Consider the following 21,484-nt stretch of genomic DNA (forward strand, 5'->3'; position numbering starts at 1 on the left):
CCCCCTGGCCTTCTAAAAAATCTGACTTTATACTGGCTTCATGATCAGTGCTGAGAGGTAGCCTACGTAGATTCTAGGTGCTTTTACTTTAGACTATTGCTTTATGACCTATTTTATAATAGAATGTCGAAAAGACAGACCATTCTGCATCAAAAAATATGTTTTGCCCACTTTTGTGATAAAAAATCTCTGTTTATATGTAAGAAACTGAATGCATGTAACAGTGTCACATACATTGTAATATTCCTACTTTCACTGAAGAAGCAATTCTAAATTCAGCAATGTTTATGAATGCTTATTATATAGGAAAGGATACTCATGTCATTTGAAAGAAGGTCTTGAACATTATCTGAAAGTCTGTCACTCTACTTACTCACTCTGTTAGATCTTCCAAGGCCAAATTGTTAGCTATGCGATAGCTAACAATAGCAATACCCCACAGAGGAAAATTGGGAATGCAGCTTTCCCAGTTTCTGAAAAAACAAAACAAAGCTCTGGAAAAGTGTACCTTAACATATTGGAGAAGAAAGCTCAGATAGTTACGGATAATATCAAGAAACTCTTAAAGATACCTTTTTAATCTTGCATTTAACTAGTCCTCCCACTTAGTAATAACACCACTGTGTTTATCTTTGTGTTTATGTCTTTATTTCATATTACTCTGTTTTTTGTGTGTAACAGGATTTTATGATTTATTGTTATGCATATGTGTATATCTGTCTGTGTGACTGTGTATGTATCTCTGATAGGTTTCTTGTTTGTTTAAATGGTTGTTTTGACATAAAGGTGAAGTCATTCCCTAACATGTTTTTCAACCCATGATTATTTGCCCTATACACAAGGAAATGACAATCCACCTCCTGTTATTATTTCTTAGGTCTGCTGTAGCTTTCCTTTGACTTTGTAGCCACTATCTTTTCCAAGTGGTCTGTCAGAATATGTTCAGTCAGCCCTCATGTTAACTGTTAAGTTACAATAATTCCTTCACACATTGCTCAGCCACTATGCTATGCTAGGTTCTCCTTTTTCTCCGTCTTCCAGTTGTAAGAACAATACTGTGCAAAGGCACTGCACTGTTAATTTCTAGTGTAAAAGACACTTTGATGAAAAAACTGTCATTTGTGGTGTATTTGTCTGTGCCCACTTTGTTTTGGTTGTTTTTTTGTTGTTGTTGTTGTTGTTTTTTTTTTTTTTACATCTTAACACACAATGAGAATCATGTCTACAAAACAACTGATAAAGGTTACAGATTACACAAGGCAGTGGCATAAGAGTTGATTTAATAACACTTGATTGTCTCAGACATCCAGGCTCTATGTCTGGCTGATATTTGCCATGTTTGCTGATTCCTGGTCATCTGAGGTTTAAGGTAGCTCATGTCAGTAGTGTGATTAGAGATAGGCTTAAGTTCAATTAAAGCAACAGAACAGAAATGTTAAATCAAGCAATGACATATTTACTGTTATGTATTGCAGAGGAAAACTGTGAAATATGTGCAAAAGTATTGGTAGCCTGAAGGGGGATCAAAACATTCCTATATTAAGTAAAAACCAAAACTACTGCAAAGTAGAGTGAGACTTACATCAATGTGCTGAAAGTGAAAAGTGAAAGTTGTTTCTGAGTGAGCAGACCTCAGCAATTTGGGGCGAGAGTTGTGGTGTTCTGGTGTGAGAGTTCTTCTTACAGTTGCTGTAAGAAGAACTGTTGCTTCAGCTACTTATTTTCCTTTCTTTTGTCTGAAACTGAAATATTTTGGCTACAGCTAATCAAAATGTAGGCCAGTGTCTATGTGAGACAGTGGATATGCTTTGCAGTCCCACACAAAGTTGGTAATCCTCCACCATCTGGTACACTTGCGACCCCTGGTGTCTAACAGTGGTAATTAATAATTAACCGACGTGTATTAGTATTTTGAATGTGTTTTACTGCTTAAAATGCAGTAATTGATACTAAAGACTCATAAATTTTGCAGATTCTGGTTGATTAGACCTGCAAACTTGTCTATGAAGTTAAATCAAAGACTGAACGTGACACTCTGTAAAGTCAGTTGTTTCTTTTGTATTGATTTTACGTCAGTTGATAAAATGATGACAGACCAAGAGTTTTGAATGATGATGCGTTTTTTAATGTTATCATTTCATTTAAGATTCTATTCCTTTAATTGACGTGACCTTCATAGCTGCACGAGTAGCACCAATATGTTACTCACAGCACACTATAAATACCGGTAATAGTAGCGACAACATGCTGTCGAAGAATCCGCTGTAAACACCTTCCCCTGGGTGACCATCGCGTAGTACAGTATAAAGACCAGCAGACTGCTGTACTTTGTTTATGTCTGAATGTGGGTGCTGTAAGTAATTGAGTTTTCCGTGGGATGAAAATCCCACCGTAAGCCTTTTGCAAATCTTCCCCGGACAGACATTTTTATGTGGCGCTGCATCACAAAGAAGTCTAGAAAATCGCATTCTCTAACAAGCCTAGTTCAACACCACCACATCAAGTTCAACACGCACTGCCTGTCAGCTGGGCTCTCTCCCAGCAGCAGACAGTCGACCCTCCCTCCCCCTCACTCCCCCTGCAGAACACACACACACAAATCTAGAAGACAAGTGCGATGGTGGGCTTATCTGAAAATTGGCAACATCAAACTTCCCCGAGGATGCAGCTGCAACACTGTTGCAGGATCTACTTCAATGATGTAGGAGTCACAGAATATAGAATAAAAATCAATATCCAAAAAGAAAAACAAACAAACAAAAAGAAAGAAGAAAAATCAGAAAAGGCCCTTAATATGACATTTGCTGTCCATCTTATGTCAGCTGTCGGATCGACTTGGTGGCCGGATGTGTAGAGAATCTAAACGCTCCAAATCACGTCTCCCTAAAGAAGCTGCGAATGGTAATCTGCTCCAATTGATCTGACGCCAGCGTGCAGTCATTTGATTAATCCGCGAGTATTTTCATAACGATGTGAAACACATTTAAATCAACTTTGTGAAGTTCTGACAGTTTTATTGGGGCAGAGCTCTTAAATCACCCCCACATGCTCCTCCGAGGACGACGCTGATTGGTGGAATTAAACGCGATCTGAGGGATATCAGTGCGCGTGCGCACGATTTAGTCCACGCAAAGACTCATGGGAAACGTGAGGGAACTCGCGGTGACTTGAGCGGACTACTTTGTCATTCTTTTTCAGGTTTTACGGGAGGTGTTGTAATTGTTTTGTAATTGTTTTTGCAGTGACCTTGGCCAGATTTTAGTGTATGCAGAGTGCAGGCCACGCTGAAGCCGCTTCACAAATGAAATCTCATATTACGTTTTTAACCTTTAAAAGGATTTGTTGCCTTTATTTTATTTTGTTTTATTTATTTATTTACAAGTTAACAATACCACAGCAAAAATATAAAACATAAAAAATATATTTGGATAGTCACTTTTTTGTGTCTGTGAAAAATGTGTGAACATTGTAAGCAATGCAAGCACAGACTATACCGATCATTTGATTAAATGGCCCAACAGATTTAATGAAAAGGTTTAATTAGCAAAGCGGACAGATCACTACTCTGACCCTATATATATATATATATATATATATATATATATATATATATATATATATATATATATATATATATATATATATATATATATATATATATATATATGTAGATATATATAGATAGATATCTTTATATATAATTGTAAAATGTTTTTTTTCCTATATAAAAAAACTCATAACTTTTCTATTTAAAAACAGCTCATATATAAAATGACTGAAAAGGCGATACAATTATACACAAAATAATAATTTCAAAATAAAAATTTCATCTTTCAGTAAATGTCAGAAGCAAATAAAATAACCCCTTCATCATAAACTTTTCTGACTTTGTATATTGTGACGATAATTATTTCTAAAATTTTAAAAATATTCCATAAATATGTGTCTAATTAACGGCCAGTGTTTGAGATTTTTGTTTTATTGAGATAAAATAATAGTAACGATTGATCATGATATAGTCTAAATGATAATTAATCGTACAACTAAGTATTTAAATATATTTATTTATTTCAATAACAAAATAGTATATATTTTTATTATTATTATTATTTGAACTTCTTAAATGAAAATGCAATAGAATGTGTCCAGTGTGTGTCAGTGGTCATGCAGTAGAGTGTGTGTGTGATTGTGCCTGGATGGTCTCAGTAGCGGAGGTCTGCTCTCTAGAGAGCAAAACAACCGACTGGCCGCTCTCTGCTTTCAGAGCTCGTTGCTGCTTGATTGACATCCACGTTTGGCCACTCAAATGAAAGAATCACAGTCCCGCATTCCTATTGGTTCAGCGCTCCAGCTCCTGCAGTTCGTCTTAGCCAATCACAATGCGGAACTCGCTTCGGAAATTATGATAGCTTTTCTGGCAGACTCTGTGGCGCCCCGCAGCGGGGACATATGGAAGCAATTTTACATCAGTCTGTTCTCTGTAAATTAAGTTGTAATAATGAAAAATGCATTGCTCTACCCAGCTGTTTATTTCTTTTCCCTTTTCAGTACAGGTTTTGTTTTAGTGCTGCTGGACTGAGCGCTCTTTGCTACGTTCAGTGACCCAGTGGTCTTCCAGAAACTGACTGAGTTATGCTCCAAGTTAGTGGTGCTTAGGCTTTATACCCCGGGCAATATAATAATCTCTTATTCAAATTATTATAGGGCTGCAACTGGTCATTGGCACACTTATCTGTGCATGACACAATAATTCTAACTGTTTATTTCCACGTGCATTGATTCAGTTTTATTGTATTGTAAATTTGATTTACAATGAAATAAAATTCAGTGTTTATTTATTTTAAAAAGAAAGAAAGAGAAGAAAAACGACCGCGCATTGTTGACCACGTGAGGGCGCTGCAGTCCAGATTTTTGCCTCCACCTGGCCAGTAGGTAATTCACTTCTCATTGTGCTCACTAATTGAAGTATGGCATAAGTCTTTCTGTTTAATCGAACGGACAAATAATTATGATCACTTTACATTTCACTCCCAGTTCAAATTGATCACTGCTTTAACTACTAATTCAGATTTCTCCCTTGCGCTCTCCTCCCTCCTTTCCAGTCTCTCCAGAGTCAAGAGGCTGAGGGGCCAGCAGCAGGGCGAGGCACTGACAGTTTTTTTCAGCATGAGAAGCAGTTGTGGATTTGATGTCAAAGTCAGAGATGGCTGCTCTGATAAAGTTAGTCTGGCTCGGCGAGATTGGCATCCTTCTCCTTGGAAAAGAAAACAGAAAGGCCCTACATAAACAGAGGAAAATGGCCCTGGCCGAGCATGAAAACAGCCCTCTGTGATGTGACCTGGAAAATCTGGAGCGATATCAGCTCAGCTGTGTGTTGCACAAAACCAGAGTGTACCTGCATGTGCAGCACTATCAAGATTCGAATGTAGCATTAAAGAAGAAACTCGTATAGGGTAAAGCTTTTATTATTCATGATATACTGTGGTATATCATGCATGTGCCAGCGTACAGGATGTGTGCTATTTTCAGGCCTGTTGTGCACCTCTGTCTTTTTCAGTGCATGAAGGAAACCGCCTTGCAGTCGGTTCTGTTCCTGTAGCTATTGTGTCTGTTTCACTAATGGACTCCTCTCACCCTGTCTCCTTTTCCTCTCTCTTTCTTCCCATCCTTTTCTTCCATATCATATCCATGTATTCCCCCCGGGGCTGATTAAAAGGCTTTCTAGCTGGGGTGCAGGGAGAAGAGATGCAGGGGGGTGGTTTGTGGAGAAGAGTGGTCCTTATTACCCCATATGTCTGGACAGGAGAGTGTGGAGTGGAGGTCCTCTTCCAGTTAATCAATAGAGATACCGTCGTTTTACAGTGTCTGTGTCTCTCTTTCTTTCTCTCTCGCTCTTTCCCTGTCTCCTCTTCTCTCCACCCTCTGACTCTCCCATTAGAGATAATGTGTCTGCTATTGATACTGTAAGGTCTGGGAACTGTGACAGAAATACAATTCTGCTCCGTGAGGCCGAGTTCCATGTCAAAACTCTGTGGTCAACAAAGCAACCTGAGTCATCGACTTGGTGTTTAACCTGGCTGACTGCGTGTTCCATCCTTTGATTGTTGGCCATTCATTATGGGATTCACCACTGAATCAGTTTAGCACTCCATCGTCTTCAATATCTTTGGTAATTACTGGTAAATATGAAGGCTTTTGAAGTGTATAGAGATTCCCACGGTTTGCTAACAATCAGTATAATTAATATATTGGAATTATTTTGAATTTAATGGGATGTTTTCTGTGTAAGGTAGCAAAAACGTATACAATACCCAGAAACTAATATGTGTACAATGATTTTTTTCTCATAATCACTGATTTTTAGAACCACAGACTCACTTTTGTGAGTGATTTCATTACACTGGAGAGGGAAAAGAGCAAAATGATGGGGAAACTGAGCGACCACAGTCGTGTCACAGTGAAAGTGATCACGTTATGGTGGGTTTTTTAAGCATCTTTTCCCACTGAAAAGCACAAAGGAAAAACTAAAACATTGGTTGATCCATGGATGAGAGGCCTCGACATTCAAAACTGTGTATGAAAATAATTCTCCAGAGAATCAATTAGCTCGCGAGACAAGACTGACTGGAACAGACCATTGTTTACTAGAATGGGGTTGTATCTCTGTCTCCCTCGGCTCCCTGGGGGTCATGTGGGTATGCCTCTGCATGGCCGCAGGGCTTCAGACGGAGAGCCGGAATCTTCTGAGAGATGCCAGGGTTCGCAGTGGGGAGAATGACTTCTGACCTCTCAGACTCTGTAACCCCTGGGGTCATAGATCTGGGGGCTCGCGCAACGGGGAAAGGTTGTAATTGATGTGGGGAGAGAGGGAGAAAGGCCTGTAGGGGTTGCTGGAAGCAGAGAGGGTGGGAGGGATGGATGGAGGGGAAACCTGAGGCCCCAGTGAGAGGTGGGAGTGTGAGAGTTGATGAAGGCTCTGGTCTGTGTCCACGGGTCTATGGTGCTGGTCTGGATCCCACGAAAGGGAGCGGCTGAGATGATAGCAGGCCGTCCAAACCACAGGCAAATCTAACTAGTTGGACTGACTGCTTAACGGAAAAGGAATGAGGAAAAACAATATTATATTATTCAAAAATATTATTCTATGTATTATACTGTAGTGGTTGTACTTGGCACACACACACACACACATTCTGAGGCATTTTGTCATGATTTAAGTATATAATGCACAGCAAAGACTAAATAACCTAAGGGGTTTCCACTTTCTGCCACATTCTGCTGCAATCATCTAATGTGCAGCTGCACTCTCTTAAGCCTCCTTTCACTGCGAGTTTTGCCAAACAAGTATTACTGTTTTGATAACACTGATTTGTCCATATACAGCCATGCGGCTAAATCTGTGTTCCCCTTTGAGGTAGATGTCAAATAACTGAAGTCTTTGCTATGTTTTTGGCAGAAAGTCACAGTTGCTCTTTCTTCAGCTGAAGGGTCAAAGGTCAAGCTGAATTGCTGGGGTCTGGAGAAGAAGGGCGGGCCAGGGAGCCAATGGCTGACAGATGTTTACAGAGGCCTGACTGCACTTCTGTGACCATAAGAAGGGAGTAGGATTTCGTGCCTGTGCTATACCCAACCACTGCCACCAAAAAGTCCTGGTCCACCACATTACCAGCTGCAAGGGACTTTGGTAAATGCTTGTTTTCTTGTTTTCTGGATCTTACCCTGGTTCTGTCCCACAAACTGAGTAGCTTGTGTGTGTGGGCCCTTTATACCATCCATCCCATCAATTTCTACCCACCCCAGCATGGCCTGGTTCCCTGACTGCCTCCCTTTCACAAGATTCCTCAGTTCTCCGTTTTCTAGCGGGCTGCTCTCGAGTTACTGGCAACACGGCGCAGATCGTGTCAAAGTTGTTATTTTAGAGTGGGGAGAGAGAAAATGTGTACAATGTTTGTGAGAGATTCAGAGTTTCCTGTCCACATCATAGCACTCTTGAGGATTCTAGTCCTGTCACGGTGTCAAACATAAACATGTCCTCCCGTAGCTATAAACACACGGTCAGAGAAAATCATTTAGAAGTGCGATGGTAAAGGCAGCAAATCGACTGTGTGTTTTGGGTTGCTAGTCATCCTTAAATATTGTGGAATCCAATGTGGAATCTATACCCAAACTCCTTAGAGAGTAAAACTTTTACAGCCCCCATTCGGACCATTTTTTGTTTGGTTTCTTTTTTTCCCTTTATAATCCTTCACCTCTGATGACACGTTTTCCAACGGCAGATTTTTTTGGGGGGAGGGGGTTCATTGGAACAAACTCAGTTAAACTTTCATGAATTAACCTTAAATCGACCGGGACTTATATGAAGCATATGAAGCAGCGTTTAGCAAGCGCACATATTAATGATAATGACGACCCCTTGATTTTCCATGCTTGACTAGAAGAAAACAGTTGGTGTTATAAGGGGAAAAACAATTTGGCTCGAAAACCAAGATCCTCGCTCCAAGACCGCTGCTTCATTAGGCCACTGAGACAGTATAGTTTGCACTTTCCAATCTCTGCATTTTGAGGTGGAAAAATAGCAAAACAAACACACAAACAAAACCTCACTGGAAAATATAACCACAGCCCTGTCTGCAGCAGGCCAGATCAGCTTAATCCAGTGCTTACACTGCTGCTTTGTGTGATGCATTCAAAACTGATTCGAACTTCTTCTCGCAGAAACGGTAACCCCCCCCCCCCCAAAAAAAAACAGGACCCCACAGGATATGCTGCAAAGTGAAACGAAGTGGAAAGAATCCTTTTCACTTCCATAGAAAGTGATGAAACCTATGATGAAAACATAATTGTACTAAAACACCTGGAAATGATTGAAGTGGATAAAAATGGTGAAAGGTGTTGGGGAGTCTGGAGGAAAAAAAATTAAATGAAATAGAGACTAAAACTTCAAACATATTCATTTGCAGTTGCTACATGATAGCCTACAAAAGCGTACCCCTCCTCTCTTGTTTAAAGCATCTGATCCCCATAGCTAATATCCATGATAGAGCACTCTCTGTGTCTCTTTGGCCTTCATGGGTGACACCAATGTGGGAGGGGGAAGGCAAGGACGTGTATGTGCTGCAGACATGGTGCTGGTTTCACAGAGCTGTGACCGGCAGAGTGTAACGCTGATGAGGACTCCATCGTATCTGCAGGGTTTACGATGGGGGTGCTGAGACAGTGGCCCCTATCCTTCACAGATCTCTCAACCCCACTTTGCTGTCTCTAGACCTTTTCCTTCTTCCTCAATTTCTTGTCCATCTGCTTTCATTCACTTAGCTGCACATAGACTACACACCACTACTCAAACTGAGTCATTTGTACTGGTTTCATTACGGTTTTAATGATGCAACTGATATACAAAGGGTTTTTTTTTCTTGAATTCAGAATCACTACTGTGTGCATACGTTAAATGCAAGCATGCACACGGCAGCCATATATTCACAGCATTTACGCTCCCGTATATGCTCTTCATGGAGTGTGTTTCAGCCCAACTTTGTTTGTGAATGGTATTGGAGGAGCTCCTAAAGAGAGACGGAGAGCGAATAAATGGAGGATTTTCAGCTTGTTAAACGGGGCATTAGAGGGCTTGTGACTGGGAGTTGTAGGCTATAAAACTGAACAGTTCGGCGGCATTCATGTTTTAGTGCATTGGCTCATGGGCTGACAGCTTTGCTGTCATGGTGTCGTTGTGGGCCATGTCTCGGGGCATGCTTTACGCTTCTTATTTGGCACAGGGGCACTTTCAGGACACACCGGAGGCAGATTTAGGGACAGACCAAGCTCCACACGTAGTCTAGGTCCCCTCCACCACATCCAAGTGAAATAAAACAGTGAATGGAGAAGGAATGTAACACATTTATTTCACTCTTGTAGTTCGTTAATGCCTTGGAGACTGCGTGTCTCAGTATGTCTTGTGTTTTTATATATGCTGTCCCTGGTTTGAGGCTTCCAAACCAGATGTAAAGTTAATTGGGTTAGTGCTAGATATGATTTACCATTGAGGTTTCTAAGAAACAAGCAGACATGTGTTTGAAATCTTCACATCTAAGTTCTGTACAAATGCAGAGGCATACACGTTGATCCTTCATGCATGCACACACACATTTGTTATTTTTCTCTATGCCTGGATGTAATTTTAGAGGAGCTTAAATGATCTAGGCAGCCATAATGATGTCCGCATGCTGACATATTTTCATATTTTCAGTGAAGTATTCCTCTTGTCTGTTCTCCATATAGCACCAAGCCATCTGGAATAACAATATCACTTTAAGCTGCAGATCCAAGGAGGAAAAACAGATGAGGCAAAGAAAAGAAATGAAGAAAAGAGCAGAAAAACCCAGTACAAATGGCTCACTTCTCTTTGCTTGCATTTGTGGTCGAACATTTCATTCCCACTCAACAGTTCTCACATGAAATAATCAGTTTTGTCTGCGCTGTATAATTTTTTTCCTACTCTATAAAACATTACCATAGGAGTACGAATTTAAAGCTATCATCTTGATTTGGTAAGACGATAGCTTACTAATAAAAGCAACACATCAGCAGCAAGAAGTGCTTTTGTGAGATGTAACTATGAGCAACCATTTGGAGCCCTCTAAGCGTTCATGCTAGGCACTCCAGGAATCTGTGGGCTGTCATGGTGTATGAGCAGCCTCCTGGGTGCTTTTGCCAATGGACTAAACCGTCAACAGGGAAGAAATCGCAGAGGCGAGGATATTCAGAAGAGCGAGCTGATCTCATCAAAGAACATCTGCATGCCTCGGTTTGATCGGCGCGAACCAAAGATCAGCAGGGTTGCACAAAGATCAGTAAAAAAGATTTAATGATTTAGAAGATTCTTTGACTGGAATTTATATTTAAGATTTACTACAACACAACGAAGCTGACAAAGATAATAAACTGATACCGTTTGCTGACACAGTCCCTAAAATGTCACCCAGACATGTTATTCTTTAATCTGCGTTGCCTCAGTGTGCCTCCTTTGATTTTTCTCCACAGCCTTTAAAACTGTTGCCTTTTGACCCCAATATAGAAAACCAGCCACAAGCCAGAGAGTAATTTGCTCTCAGACAGTACATGTGAGGAAAGAAAGGGATTTCCTCTTTGAGATGATACAGTCATCTGTCATAATAGCTGTCACAGTGGTACGGTTCAACAGTTCCCATTCTCTGTTTGCTGTGTCTGAGCAGCATGCCTGCCTTTGTGAACACAAGTCTAATCTCCTGAAATGGAGAATACTGCTGCCTAACTTCAAGTATAAGAATTTTTCAAAAATGTAAAACAACCTTTATTAAACATATATTGACAATCTTATATATACCAGTACAGGAGTACTATCAGAAACAAGTTCTTAAATATCAATAAACTAAGCCTCCATCCTGCATATGATTTCACTGTATACTATTATTAAAGGTTTAAAATGTGTCAAATTGAACTCATTTATCTGTCAAAGCTAATTAGACTTCATGTAATAATCTTGTATGTATTTTTGTGTGTTTAAGTATCTAGTACCTAATGGCGTAAAGTAGACGTCAAGTCAAATGTATAGTATCTGATAAACATTGAGTAAATGTGTTTATTTTTAACTATTTATTTAGAGCAATGCATGTTTGGTCTTCAGCTACAAAACTGACACCTTGATGTCCTTCAGGATTTTTTGGCAGAGAGCAGAACTCCCCCTTTGACTCATTCTGTTCCTCTGACTGTTCTCTTATCTGCTTGCTTGACTGCTGCATAAACCTCTTTTTGTAAAATTGAGGATTTGATTTTGGGAATCTGTTTATGCCTGATACCCTTTGAACAGTTGTAGTAATGAGCAGGTTTTGTGACCTACTGCATGAGTCACCTCAAAGCTCTCAGAGGAATATTGGTAGGTCTGTCTTGTTTGGGAACAGTCAGTATTGTTCTAAGTCTTCACCAATTGTAGATAATGTCTCTCAGAGCAAAACTGCGAAGTCCCAGAGCTTCAGAAACAGCAACCTTTCACCCTCTGCCTCTTTCTTCTCGGATATCTTCTTTTTCTTTTTCTTTTTTTTGCAACATTGTGTGTTATTCATGATACCTTACAGCTTACCTCATACTGCTTGATTTGATTGAACAGGGTTGGTAGTAATCAGGTCTGGGTGCGTCCAGCCCATCTTCAATCAATATCAATGTGTTTGGGTTGTTTGATTTATTAAATAATAGGAGGGGTGAGAGAGGACATTTCTGCACAGGCAGATACGCTTTTTTATAATCATTTTCCTTTATATATCTTTATTATTTGCAACTTTTTGTTTCATTTTTTCATATTTGATCTGGTACAGTTTAGTATGAGATACACACAAAAAATAGAAGATTTTGGAGTGATTTTGGAGTGAAAATCTTTTCCACAGCACTTCAAATGTAAACATTACAAAATAAAGCAGTAAGTAGTACTTTGATGTTGCTCTTCATACAGACGGTGCTCATTTTCACTGCTTTTTAAGGTTTGGGAAATTTTAGCTATTACAAAAAAGCAGATATGTTATTTTTATGCTGATTTTCTTTTTACCATCCTGACTGTGAAATATGAAACTAATGTAAACTACACAATATACTGGAGATCTCTTGTTATAACACATGCATAATCATGAGAAGACAGTGATTGACACGCACTGTGTTCACATCCAAATCAGACCCTGATTTTTCCCACAGAGAATGAGTGAGAGCAAAATGCAAGCGCCCACAGCTCGTTACTTTATCTACTAGAAGAGCTGCTTTGTGCTGTGTAAACCAATAGAGATGGATAAAGTAAATCATACACACAAGAGCCAGAAGTGTTTTCCAGTTGACAGCCACTTCATCATTATTTACAAGATGGGCCTTTGTCCTCTTTGTTTTAGTGACCATGTTAAATTAGCTCTGAACAGATGGGTGCTGTCTTGTTGCCAAGACATCTCTGTGCTATGTGTGTGTGCGTGCATGTGTGTATGCGCCAAGGTAAACAAGACAGAGTCTTTTCGTGCACTGATCTTCATCTATGCTGTGCGTGTTTATGCATGTGCCTAATTGCAGCCATGATTGTGTATGCGCAAATCTGCTTTTCCTGCGTATGAACATATGTGTGTGTGTGTGTTCTAGTGCACAGATGCCACAGGGTCGTTACCCTGCCAGTAACAAGGACTTTTGGGGTGCAAATTTGAGGGGAGGACAGCCAGAGGATTGGCAAGGCCATGAGGTACAATCTACAGGGAGTCCAGTTTTGTGTTTCAGTGATCTGCGTACACTGAGGTACACAACTGTATGTGTGCTTTTAGGAATCGAAAGGTGTTGATGCCATGTCATTTCCATAGTCTCATTTTTGAAATATAACATGCATGTGTGTGTTTTTTGTCACACACACAGACAAAAGTTTTCTATCCATGTTCCGAACCTGATCTTGGATGATGTCATATGCAGCTGCTGCGTGGCTGACAGACAGTTTCCGCACCACAACATGAGGCCCTATGGTCTCCTTGTCAGGCCGATTGACAGGTGAATGACACCAATGAGAGCCAGCCGTCCCTCCCCCTAGGAGCCAGGCACTGAGTGACAGCCAGTAAACAGCCAGAAAGAGCTTCTCTGAACCTGAAAGTAATCTCTTTTTAACTCACTCGCTTTTTTCTTTTTCTTTTTTTCTGCAGTGCGCTTCACTCTTTCTCCTTCTTGGCCTCCAATTCCCTTTGCCTCACTTTGACTTTCTCCAGTCATCTCAGCCTCTTTTCAAAAAAAGTCTCGCTCTTTTACGCTCTCTGTGGATATTTTTCGCTTCCACTGAGGGCCTCTGTCTTTTTTCACTGTCTCTCCACCTCCCCTCTCTTTCTCCCTTTCACTCTGTCTGTCACTGCTCTGTGCTGCTTTCTCTCACTTTGTCACTGAGTCTTAAGGAGCTGCTTGACTGCCTCTCAGTTGTGCCTCTCACTCAAAACTGGGATGAAAAGTGTTTTTAGACTAAACCTAAATAGGCAGTGAACTGTATGAGAAGGAGTTCAGTTTGTTTATTTGGGAGTGTTTGTGTGTGTGCGTGAGAAAGACAGACAGACTGGGTGGCATTCCTCATGTCGAACAGTTTATTGTGGGCATAAACTCAACTCAACTCAACTCTTCTCTTCTCTTCTCTTCTCTTCTCTTCTCTTCTCTTCTCTTCTCTTCTCTTCTCTTCTCTTCTCTTCTCTTCTCTTCTCTTCTCTTCTCTTCTCTTCTCTTCTCAGCACAAATTGTCCAGTTGTCAAGATTTTATTAGAGCTTCACATTTTGAAAACATTACATGGATGGATTACTTTGATGCTCAGTTTGCTTTAGGAAGTCCTCCAGTGAGTATCTCCACCCTTACCCTCTGGACCTTGACTCTCCCTACATGGCCCTTTCTCCCAGCAGACCGGCGGTGAGCCCACCCAAGTGCCTTTCTGCCTGGCATTTTGCCCGAGGCCCACACTCCCATCTGGCCCCGTAGCATCAGGCCCATTGCCCCAGCCCCCTTTGCACCAGTTGACCCCCTCACCTCTTGACCCACTGTCCCACGCTCCCTCTGGCTCCTTTGCCACCTCGGCCAACCTCCACCACCCACACAGGTCTTCAGACTTTTAAAATGCACAGAGAAAACTCAGGGAAGCTTGTTTTACACATGAGCAGTGTAGATCTTTATACCTTGACTTCATATTATGGGTGTGTATACATATATAAAGATATATCTTGGTATTATTGGATAGGTGTAAGAAGCTTGTTAAATCTGTTTCCCCTTTCTATCTAGCTACTCTCCTCTTATTACCAACTCTCCCTCAATTCTGCCTCCCAACCTCTTTATCACAGCATGTTTCTGCCTTATTTGTCCATCACATCCATTCAATCCATCTTCATCTGCGTGGCATCTCACTTGCTCAGTCACTCAATCTCCTTGCTTTGCAAGTGTTGATGCTGTCTCCCAGTAAATCTCGCGCTGTCTGTTTCTGTCTTCTTCTTTGTTGTTTTGCTCTGTGTGCCTTTCTTTTTTGCCTTATGAGAAACTCTTAAGGGTCTTTGTTGTGAGCTCAAGTCACTTCCATGGTGATCAGCATTGACTGACAGCTCTTAAAGAAATCTCTTCATTGCAGGAGCCAGGGAAGGCATGAAGGAATGCGTATGCGTGTATGCAAAACAGATTTGTTTGTGGCTGCGTTTTACGACTGAGCGTGTGCAAATCTGCATGTGCAAGCTCTCTCTGCTCACCAGTGTCCATCCTCTTTTGGCTTAGTTTTTCTTGCACAAGGGTTTCTGCGATGTTTATCTTAGAAAAATAAAGTGGAAGAGAGTCAGTTTAATCCACGTAATCAGCGCTGAGCCCTCTATGGTTCTGCAGGTTTGTTTGTTTATCCTCCAAGTTTCCTTTGAACCCTCGTCCCCAAACACATACAGATATACAGTATATGAACTTATATAACCCAAGAGAAAGAACCACAGAAGAGACATGCAGGAAAAAAAATCTAATTAATGTAAAAAAAAAAAAAAAAAACACCCCAAATTTTATCTGATGATGGGGTTCATCCAAAGTTACGGTTACAGTATGTCACCACGTAGCTTTTGTGGCTATGGTTATTTCAGTCATGCTCGGCCATCATCCAAAAAGAAAACCCTGCAGGCACTATCTGGGAAATCTGACTAAGTCAAACAGAAGGAAGCTTTTATGTGAGTATTTTGTAGCAATTATTTCAGCCTTCGAAACGCTCAGAACAGCAAAAGACTATGCCCCGCACTTTATGCACTTTATCTTGGCTGGCCTCATTTTTCTATGTCAGCCATTAAAGCCAAATATCTGAGTGGTGAGTTTAATCAAAATGATAACATCAAGTGCTTTTTGGAATGGAAAACAGAGTTGCTGAAATGAAAGGCTGCACCATAACTGCCTTAAGTGGTCTGAGTGATAATAGGAGGCAGGACAGGACACGGTCAGAGGTTGACCTTTTAACTGACAGGAAACCTGAAGTTTGATGGACAAAAGCGATGAACCTGAGGGATCAACAATTTCGATCTGAGTTTCGAACCTGTTTCATTTTCCATGTTTTTCCGGGTCTGTGCTACGTCTTAAAGATGGAAATATGTGTCTGTGCACCTCATATCAACCCAAGTTAAACATCAGCACCGTGGCACTGTGAAACTCAAGGCCGTACAACAACACGAGCAATAGACATTCCATAGCACCCAGTGAGAGGGCTTGAACTATTGCAAAAACATTCACATACAGGGAAACCCCAGGAAATACAGAAATATGGCATTTGATATTTTAAAGAACATTACTTTAGAAGTAATTGGAAATCAAATCAAGTCTTTGCTTTCTCTGACTTGAAGCTTGCAAAACCGCATTACCAAAATACCCAACTGCCGAAAGAGAAGATTGTTTTGCGGCAAATGGCTGACAATCAAAGTGGTCAAATGTCTTCGAAAAGCAGCAGGGAAAACCATCTTAAACTGGCAGAGGTTACGGCACACAGCACATGTGGTCATTCATTTCAGTGTTTTAGTTTTCAGTGGGAACCTCAATAATTTAGAAGTAATGAAGGGAGAGAACGCAGATGGGCAAGCAAACAAATGAGAAATGTAGTCCCGTGTACTTTATATTTTAAGACTCCCCTTGTTATCGTGAAGTGTTTTTGAAGTCGGTCGGCATTCTTTGAAAAAAAAAAAAAAATCCAGCACTGTGTTTTGGACAAAGATGGAGTGGGAGGCCAAAGAAGAAGAAGATGAGTGTCACAGTTTTTTGAAAGTGACAGGCTGCTGCCCCATCTTGCTGCACTATCAATCTCTGGGGCATTCTAATTATCCATAATTGGTTATAATTGGATTTAATTGGCTTTGATTGGCTGTAATTGGGCCGATAGGCTAATCTGATTCGAGATCAGAGAACCGGGGGTCCTGTGTGGTTTGCCAGCGAGTATTCTGTTGCCCCTTCACTGAACCAAGATGTTCACATCAAACAGATTTGTTTGTAACACAGCTGATTGCCACCGGTCATCGCTGAGTGGTTTGGGATTTGAACTACACAAGCTTATGTTGTTAGCTACAGCTGGCAATCTTGGAGGGGTCATAGGAAATTTATATAGGAAACAAAATAAATTCCTGGGTGTGTGTATACATTGTACTTGTAAGTGCATTCATGCATTCACACACTAACAAATACCCTCACGAGACAGCCTCGGAGAGAAACTGAAGGGGTGTGAGATGGCAGGCGAGATCATGAGTAAATAGTAATGCAATACAGCACTAATTTGAATCACATTTTCCTGCCCAGAGCTGCTGAATTCCTAATTGTGCATGATGCTGTCCAGAAGTCAGTTTGAATTATAATTTCCTGAACAGAAAGCGAAAAGTGACTCCGCAGCATTTTGATTTGTTCTGATGAGGGACTATGAGAGGAGGAGAGAGCAGGGAGGGGATGTGTTTGTATTGGAGTGAAAAAAAAAATCCTGCCCTCTTTTTTCATTCTCGCTCTCACTGTCTTTTGTTCCTGATCTCGGTCTACCCGGTGGCTTGACAGGCAGATGGAAGCGATTATACTGTAATAATAAACCAAGTGAGGAAACCATGGAAGAGATGAAGGGATGACAGAGGAGGAGGAGGGAGGAGAAAGGGAGATCTTTGGAGCACTCACGGGCCAGCACACGTGTCGATCGGGCCCGAGAATCAGCGCCCGTGCTCATTTCCATCAAAGTGACGGCTCAGACCCACAACGAAACACCACGAAAGAAATCAAGAGTACTGTCTGGTACCCAAGATATGCATCTCCTTTAGCGCAGCTGTAAGATCACACTTCGATCACACTTTGATTAGAATTGATTCAGCGTGTAAATGTTTCGCACTTATCTTGAAAGATGAACTTTGTTCTCTTTGAAGCAAGAAATTCACTTCCCTCCCTTCCAACCTCTCATTCTCATCAACAGTTCCTGTTTTTTTTCTTCCACTTTATGCAGCGATCGTGCTCTGACAGTAGCCCTGTCTCTTTGCTGTCTCTCCTGAGTCACAGTGTGTTTAACATCTGCCCCACAGGCTTACACCTCTTGCAGCCTTTCAGCACCCACTGCATCTCCATAGTGCCCTTCCACGGCACCAAAAACACCCCGTATCAACTCCAGCTAGGCTGCTATTCCTGTTCTGCATGGCATCTCTTTTAAACATAGACCAGTCCTCGGTTAATACAATGTGTCACCCATCACGAGGAGCCCAGCGCGCTGCTTAAATGTCAAACCTTGACCGCAGGACAGATCTGGAAAAAACATGAAGCACCTGCATGAAAAAAGGGCTGTGGGGGTTGTATAATGCTGGCATCAAATGGTGAAAAAGTCTTTGTTAGAAATGGTTAGTGCTCAGGGGGACGGAGGTTGAGTGGGTTAATGTGTAGAGTGTGCTTACGCATGAATGTCAGCATATGTATGTGTGCATGAGGGGCAGCTGGTGTGCGGATGAGGGAGAGCGCCATCATCCAGAGGCACATCGCGCCCTCCCCCTCACCTATAACCTCTCACCTTTCACCCTAACAGCAGCATAATACGTCTGTTGAAGTAGGCAAGGTTGCTTTCTGCTTGCATCAGCATACTCTGTGTCCTCCACGTTGCCTTTGCAAGCAATGTCTGTGACGAGTGGGTAGTTGGTACGTCCTTATTTGCCTGTTTTCCTTGGCTGCTGCAATACCACAGATAGCCTCTGTTTACATGAGCTGTGGAGTCTGCTTTGTAATCGTACTAAGTGCTACAAGGTGTGTTTATCGGTAGTTTTTAGAAGTGCCCATGTGTATCATTTTTTTAAATGAGTCCATGTGAAAAAATTTGGATTTGCCAAAATGGTGTGTGAGCCTAGACGACCAGATGTGGCACGCAAAAGATAAGATCTACACCTGGTAACATTAACTGTTTGCATTTAAGAAGTGCGGACTGCATAAACAGTAGAGCTGGTACTTGAGAATTTGCTTTGTGTCATAACTGAAAACTCCTTCAAAAGAGAAGATTTATCAACAAATGGATAAGAAACACAAAATCATTTTTTCAATGTTTGAAGACAAGGACAGGGAATGCATAACAATATTAACTGTGCTATTCACACATGGGTGCATCACATGGGCTTTGTACTAGGGAGCTTGTGAGTTAGAGAGTGGACAGTCTCTATTTCGATTGCATCTGACATTTGAGTTCCCAAATGCACATCTACTGGGCAAATCATGCAGTGCATATGTGAAAACAGCTGTAGAGAAAGCTGAGACACAATAACTGTTTCAGTTCAATTCAGTTCAGTCCTTTCTTATTTATATAGTGCTAAATCACAACAACCGTTGCCTCGAGATGATTTTTTGTAAGATAAAGAAGCTACAATAATAGCAAGAATCACAGGACCATCTATAAGTAAGCAGTTGGCAACAGTGGGAAGGAAAAACTTCCTTTTAACAGGAAGAAATTTCTGGCAGAACCAGTCTGAGGGTGGGGCAGCCCTCTGTCATGACCAACAAATGTATGTAAATAAACACTTTGATTTGTGTATTGACTTAATTATTTAAAATAATCTGTTTTACCAGGCTGTGAAATCAATTTCCACTTGAAGACAATGGCGTGTAAGCATGGTGGGATAACAGCAATCAACAAAAGTAACTGTCCTGACCCGCTCAGACTCCCAGGTTCAGGGAGTCACATCAGTCATCACAGTAAAACAGTAATGATTTCACCCAATAGTCCTGTCATGTTTCAACAGGCTGTTTATTAAAAACCCTCGGCCAGCCAGCAACCACACTCGCTCTACTCTCTCAGCTACAGCGTCCAGAAACACTCTCCCACATCACAACCGTCACCTCCAATCTCTGTCTTTTCCCTGTTTTCATGCTACAGCTCGTATTTTCCCTCCTGCTGTCCCTGTGGTGGTTTCCTAAGTATGACATCATCACTCAGCACCTGGGTGAGGGCTCAGTGATCCGTGATGGTCTTCACCCAAGTTTGACTTGTTTGAAAAAGGAAAATTTTTAGAAAATTTTATGCACGGGTGTTGAGTCACGGACCGTAATCGGTGTGTATTTCTGTCACATCCATCAGCAAGACGTCCCGGACTCAGCTCAAAACAAACACTCTGAAGACCAAACCTCCCATTCAAGATTTGACAGTAACTGGATTTCGGTATGGCTAAAGACAAGAATGGTTTTCCTTTTCCTCAGTCCAATGGCTGTCCGAGTGGCACTAAGTCCATGCTGAGGCCAGCTGCACAGTGCCAGACAAGCACTTCCAGGAAAAGGGTTTCCTTCCGGTTATGGCAGGCCCTCAACTGATTAAAGAGCAGGAGAATAAGGCACACCTGAAAGATACAGCAGTTAATCAGATTGGAGTCACGGACACCAACACACAAAAGCGAGTTCATGCAGCGGAAAAGTTAACATGTCCATACACGCTGACAGCACTGGGGAAAGAAACATGTCATCAGCAGAAACATGCATCAAGCACAGAGCCTTTAATCAAGACGGGTGCTTCTCTTGCCAAATGTGTGTCAAAAAATGGTTTGTGTGTGTGTGCGTAGGTGTGTTTGTGTGTGTGTGGGGCTGGCTGTTCAGCTGAACTTGATTTCCCAATGCCTGCTGCTCTGGATACCACAAAAACATAGCACTGCCTCCATTGTCTGCCTCCCAAGGAATTTCCAAACTCTCCCATTGCTTGATTAGCAGTTCATCCAATCGCGTGATCCTCGCTTGACTGTCAGAGTTTCCCCATGTGGAGAAAAACACATGTTGTTTTAACTATACATGACCCCGAATTACAGAACTTTGGAACAGCGTGATGTCTCATTCCCCCCCACAGATACGTCAAACTACATGGGACAAATCAGGAGTTTCAAGAAGTGGAACGGAAGAAAGTGTTTTCTTTTGCACATTCAACATGATGCATGACCAAGAATACTATTGACGCGTGCCTAGATCCCTACATTTATAAAGCCGCTATCGACTGTTTAGCAACTGTGTCGCCTTAAATGCGAGCGTTTAAGACTAGATTAAGACAATGGAAATGTTTAGCTTTAAAACATGAGTCTGCTCAGCTCTATGATTTCTCCATGTTGCTCTGTTTTAAAGACTTTTTTCTTTCTCCTCCCTAATTGCGATTTACCTCTTCTTTTCAACTCTCAATCGTTCTGTCCCACCAACCATCTGGTACCCCTTTCCCACTGAGCTGAGTTCACTACTAACAACCCACAGCTGGGCTCGCACACATGCTCACCCACACACACACATTTAGACCCACATTCATTTATTCTAAAGTTAGCAAAGATGGCCAGCAGCAAGTGATTCCCAAATCTATCTCTTAAATGTTCAGCTTAGGAAACAGGATGACCTGAGGGTTGGGGTGGCACAGGGTGATGTTGTCCCGCTGTTACTTAAGGTTTGTTGGAGTTGATCGCTGGCAGATGCTGTTTGTGTAATGGCAGAAGGTCAGAGCAGGGTAAACCAGAGGCGACA

The sequence above is a fragment of the Rhamphochromis sp. 'chilingali' genome (genome assembly GCF_963969265.1).
Source record: "Rhamphochromis sp. 'chilingali' genome assembly, chromosome: 17".
NCBI lineage: Eukaryota > Metazoa > Chordata > Actinopteri > Cichliformes > Cichlidae > Rhamphochromis > Rhamphochromis sp. 'chilingali'.